This window comes from Myotis lucifugus, unplaced genomic scaffold, assembly GCF_000147115.1.
Source record: "Myotis lucifugus unplaced genomic scaffold, Myoluc2.0 scaffold_46, whole genome shotgun sequence".
In the NCBI taxonomy this organism is placed as follows: domain Eukaryota; kingdom Metazoa; phylum Chordata; class Mammalia; order Chiroptera; family Vespertilionidae; genus Myotis; species Myotis lucifugus.
This window is the reverse complement of record NW_005871094.1, coordinates 6,973,166-6,979,165: the sequence shown is the minus strand read 5'-3', so window position 1 is coordinate 6,979,165 and position 6,000 is coordinate 6,973,166. Positions and strand designations below refer to the sequence as shown.

The 6,000-nt window shown below is 40.1% G+C and overlaps 1 pseudogene; it reads right to left on the bottom strand.

Annotated features, from left to right (window-relative positions):
• Positions 1-867: 867 nt before the first annotated feature.
• LOC102435514 lies at positions 868-4,785 on the bottom strand (annotated as a pseudogene).
• Positions 4,786-6,000: the final 1,215 nt, after the last annotated feature.

Here is a 6,000-nt window from a genome sequence, read left to right as displayed (position 1 = left end):
ATTTATTGTTGCTTAAAATAATACTTTCCATAGTGCTTTACAGTTAAAAAAAACCATTTTCACATCACATTTTTTAAGTGGCCATAACATAATAGTTATGGTTGAATCATATGAAGTTGCTGATATTTGACTATTTTGAACCTACAAAAAGCAATTTCATATTGCTCAGTCTAAATACTATTCTCTACCTACTTTTAAAATTAAAATGTGAACATGTTTTGTAAATTATAAAGCACTGTGCACATTGCCAAGATTTAAATCTTGTTTCTGAAAGCCTCTATTTGTGATTTCCTCATATAGTAAGGCTAATAATAAATAATGCCTCATTGAGCTGTGAGGTTACATGAGATTATACATATAGAAGTGTTTAGAAAAGCACCCAGCACTACCTGTTCGTTTTTACTAGCGTTATCATTCGCAGTTTTGCAGATGACGAAATTGAAGCTTGTAGAAATTTTATGATCCCCTCTCCCAAGATTATGCAACTAGAAAACTAGGCATTTCTGATTCCAAGTCTGGCTTTTTTCTGCTTATACTTCACCTATCTCTTAGGAAAAGATGCAAAGAAAAGAAAAAAAGAAGAAAGACTATTCGTATAGTAATTTACAGAGCTCATTCTTGAATCTCTCTAACATTGTTACTTTAATTGATGTAGTTAACCTTGTTTTCCTACACTGTTTTGACATTAATAAAGAAAAATGTTTGACAGAAATTTGTAAACTGAGATATGATAGGTAATTGTGACTTACTGTACATTATTTCCTTAGAAAAGGTACTAGTGGTACTTTTATAACTGATTTGTTGAGAAATTAATGTACCTAAATAATAAATATTAACCTCAGTATTTCTAAGAATATAAGTACAGGGTTTTTTTTTCACGTGTCAGTACTTTTAAAGTTGTATACATAAAATTATAGTAAAAAGACGACTATAAACAAGATGTAGCCCCTCCATTTCCATGGTCAGCTCACTGCATTACAGTAAACCAAGTTTATATTCCACCATCAAGTGTGGTTCTCCCATTAGTTCACTTTGTGATGGGTCATTAAGAATATTTTCAAATCCAATAGTCTCATCATTACCCCTCAAAATATCCAGTGAAAGGTTTGAGCTTGGAAGAAATGGAAGACGCTGAACCTGTTGCACTGTCTTGAATTCCATTTGCAATTTTAGTGGAGCAAATAGACCCTGGATGTTTCTCAGGGTGGAAAAAGTCATTTTACCTTGGTTGAGCTGGAAATTTTTTTCTGATAATTCAGAGGATGACTGGGCAAAAGTTCATTTTTCACACAAGAAAAACCTTTTCGAAGAAGATCATGACTTTCAAAAGGTCCACTTGCTGATAGCTCAGTAACGGGAATACTGTCCTTTAGCTGAGATCCAAGTCCTCTGGTATTCACCTTTAGCTCACTCTGCAAACAGCCTCTCAAGCCCGGTATAAGTACAGTTTTTAAAAATATATATAGTTTTATTGATTTCAGAGGGAAAAGAGAGGGAGAGAGAGAGAAACATCAATGATGAGAGAGAATCATTGATCAACTGCCTCCAGCACCCCCCCCCCCCACTGGGGGATTGAGCCTGCAACCCCAGGCATGTGCCCTGATCAGGAATCGTGACCTCCTGGTTCATAGGTCAATGCTCAACCACTGAGCCACGCTGGCCAGGCAATGTAAGCAGTTTTTAATTATGTTCTTTAAAAAGAGTAAAAATAAATGTTAAAAGCTATTAAAAATAGTTTTAAAAAGCAGTTTTTAAAAAAATATATATTTTACTGATTTTTTACAGAGAGGAAGGGAGAGGGAGAAGAATACAGAGTTAGAAACATCGATGAGAGAGAAACATCTATTCAGGTGCCTCTTGCACGCCCCCTACTGGGGATGTGCCCGCAACCCAGGTACATGCCCTTGACCAGAATCGAACCTGGGACCCTTCAGTCCACAGGCCGACGCTCTATCTGCTGAACCAAACCGGTTAGGGCTAAAAAGCAGTTTTAAAGCATCTAAAAGCAGTTAAAAAATAACACTTAAGCCACCAATTCACAATCTCCTACTCAACATTTCTACATGGCTATCTATAGGCATCTCAATTGTTCCTCTGACATTCATTCCCATTTCAGTAAATAGCTGTTATGTTCTTCCAATTGCTCAAATCAGAAACATTGGAGTCCTCCGGCTGGCGTGGCTCAGTGGTAGAGAGTCGACTCATGAACCAGGAGGTCACAGTTTGACTCTCTCTTCCTCTCTGACATAAATAAAAATATATTGCAAAAAAACACACAAAACACCTTGGAGTCATTCTTTTTTTTAAAAAAAATATATTTTTATTAATTTCATAGAGGAAGGAAGAGGGAGAGAGAGATAGACACATCAACAATGAGAATCATTGATTGGCTGCCTCCTGGGGATCAAGCCCGCAACCCGGGCATGTGCCCTTGACCAGGACCAAACCTGGGACCCTTTAGTCCGCAGGTTGACGCTCTATCCACTGAGCCAAACCGGCTAGGGCTGGAGTCATTCTTGACTCCTCTCTTTCATTGTACCACCCTGCATCCAAATCATCAGGAAATCCTGGCAGCTCTACCCTCAACACATGCAAAATCTAACTTCTCACCATCTATCTCCACTTATGCTACTCTGGTCCAGGCCATGCTCATCTTTCAGTAATTGATTTTCCTGTTTCCACCCTTTTTCTCCCTTCAGCCTGCCTTTCAAAATGTAAGTCAGAAAATTCTATATTTCTCCCCTGCTCAAAAATATTCAAAGACTTCCCTTCTCATTCAGAGTAAAATCCAAGGATCTTAATGTAGCCTTCAAGGTCCTACAAGCTTGATCCTGACTAACCACTCTGACCTCATCTGCCTTCGCTCCCCTAGCTTAGGGTGCTTCAGGTCCTGGGGACATTTTGCCAATCCTTGGTCACACCAAGCAGGTTCCTGCCTCGGTATCTTTGCATTTGCTGTTCCTGGTGCCTGGATACTCTTCCTTCCCCCAAGTATTTTGTGTGTCTCCCTCACTTCCTGCAGATCTAAGATCAACTTGTCAGAAAGGCATTCCTTGACCAACCTCCCCTTCTCTATTCCCCCTTCCTTCTTCCTAACATATTATATATATACTAGAGGCCCGATGCACAAAATTTGTGCAAGAGTAGGCCTGCCTTCTCCCAGCTGCAGGCACCGGCTTCCCTCGCAGCCCTGGTCTAATTAGCATATTATGCTTTTTATATATACGTATATTTGCTTATTGTTTATCTCTCTCTGATAAGATGTAAAATCCAAGAAGGCAGGGACTTTTTGTTTACTGTTGTCTCTTCTGTATCAATATTTGACACACAGAAAGTGATTATTATGTATGTTGAATGAATGTGAATGTGGTGGCTCTTTTGGCAAGGCATCTCAACTCCTTTCACTGCATTTAATATTGTTGATTTCTACAATACCATGTAGAAATGGCACTACTATCTCCTGCTTTCTTTCACTTTTCCTTCTAATGTCCTCTCAGTCTTTCTCACATGTTTTGTTTTGTTTTTCTCTCCTATATATATACTAGAGGCCCGTTGCAGGAAGATTTCTGCAAGAATAGGGCTTCCTGCGGCTGGAGCAAAGGGAGGCGGGTTTGCCCTCCCGCTCCCAGCCGCTGCGGCTGGGTTCCGCCTCCCGCCTCCCGCCTCCCGCCTCCCGCCTCCCGCCTCCCGCCTCCGCAGCCTTGGCTCCGTTCCTGTCTCCACCGCCTCTACTTTGCTCCCTTCTGTAGCGCTTCACTTCCATGCTGTCTTCAGTCTTCGCTCCCAGCTGGTATATGCAAATTAACCGCCATCTTCATTGGCGGTTAATTTGCATATCGTGCTGATTAGCCAATGGGAGGTGTAGTGAAGGTACGGTCAATTACCATGTTTGTCTATTATTAGATAGGATATCCCTTTGAATATCCCCAAGTTTCCTGCTTCTTTACATATTACTCCAGGTCAATTTTATTCATGCTCTGTGATTTCATTACCATCCCTTGTTGACAATTTCCAAATTTACACTTGCACCACAACTCCAGATCTAGGTATCTGTTGAGACAGCTAGCATGAGTATTGTCACACACTGTCTTTCTCTGCACATCTGCTCTTTTACTATTCCTTGATTTGATTAATGACCCACTCACTAACCCAAGCAGAAACATGGGAATCATCTTGGAGTTACCTTCCCCTCACTGTTCACATCCAATTGTTTACTAAGTTCTTTCCATTTCACCTAAATATTTCACATACGCTTTTCCCATCCTCACTGTTTTAGTTGGGGCCACATTGGTGCTCCCTCATGGACCATTGAATTAGTTACCTGACTGGGTAGACTCAGTCCTTCCCAGGCCATTCGTCTAGAATGTTTGCAGAATGCTACTCATCACCTTTAGCAATGCTTCCATCCTGTAGCCCAGAATGGGAAGGGTGGCCTAGAGTTGTACAGAGGGCTTTTGTGATCTATGGGTTATCTGTCGGCTGAGTAGATATACTATCTCTCAAAAGTATTGCTTACTAGTTAAAAAAAACAACACAAAACCAACACACAAAACACCAATTTATTACATACCCTTTTATTATCTGTTTTTCTGAATAAATTCAACTGTCATGGAATAGAGGTTTATTTTTTGTGTTTTTTACTTGTTTTGGTTGTTATAAAGGGATCTTCATAATATTAAGTATCACTGAGCTAGAAGATAAAATAAAAATAACTGCATAGCATATAAGACCCCACCATCTCACCTCCTGCATGCAGAACCTCTGGTGCACTCCATGCTTGATCATAATGCCACTCTGTTTCCTCTGTTCCTAATACTTCCACTCCACCCCTAGCAACAGCTCTCAAATAGCTACTCTATAAAATATTTCCTGACCAGAATAAAATCCAAACTCCTTTCCAAGGCCTACATGTAGAGGCCTTACATGATTTTTCCAATGTTGTCTCCTTCCCACCTCCCTCTTTTCACCAGGCTCTTCCCATGGCTGCCTTCTCATCCACTCAAATCACAAATCAAATGTTTCACCAGAAACCATTCCCCCTTCCTGCCACTTTTTTATTATATGGCCTTATTTTATCTTCTGCATAGTACATGTCACTTCCTGAAATGTCTTTCTTATGGTTCCTGCCACCAGAATGGAAGTTCTTTAAGGTTAAGGACTCTGCCTTATTGCTCATCACTGGGTATCTTGTTCTAGAACCTGGCCTCCAGTAAGGCTCATTGACTGACTGGATTACTTACCCTCTCCCTATAATTATCTTCCTTAGCCTTTATACATTGCATTGCAGTCTTTGTTGCTATTAGAATTTGCAACCTGTGGTGCTAGACCAAGCAAGCATTGTAAGTGAGTGAGGCAGTCCAGGAGTGGACATCCTAAAGAGAACTTGTTCTGCTTCCCCTAACCAGTCAGTTGTTGCCAACCTGAAATGATAATAATGATTAGCATTTATTGGGGAGGGGCACTCTGCTAAGTGTTTTACTTAATGTTTCGTTTCATTTAATCCTCATATCAGCACTATGAGGAAGGTATTAATACATTACCGCTAGTTGATAAATGGGAAACAGATAGAGAGAAGTTAAGTAACATGAAACTAGCAAAATGGCAGAACTGGCTCTGGAGCCCCAAGCTCTTAACAGTACTTACTGCTTCCTGGTGTTCCCACATCTTTCTGACTTTTCAAGAGAAGTCAGAAATCTAGAACTTTTATGCTAAATGTCAGTAGTTCACATTTAAAAACCAAACACATAAAAAACTGTGGACCAAACAACAGGTATGAGGGGCTGCTTTGGTTTACATGGTTTTTCTCTGACCAGACGTTCTACCCTTATAATCTGGCACTCAAGTGCTGGATGGATGGTTGCGTGAACAAATGCAACTAATCATTTCAACTAATCATTTCCTCTTCTGCCTCACTTTCTTGCTCTACAATAAATAAAATAATGCCTTGTTTCTGGAGCATGTTGCAGTTATACAGTGCTTTCATATGCATTGTTTAACTTC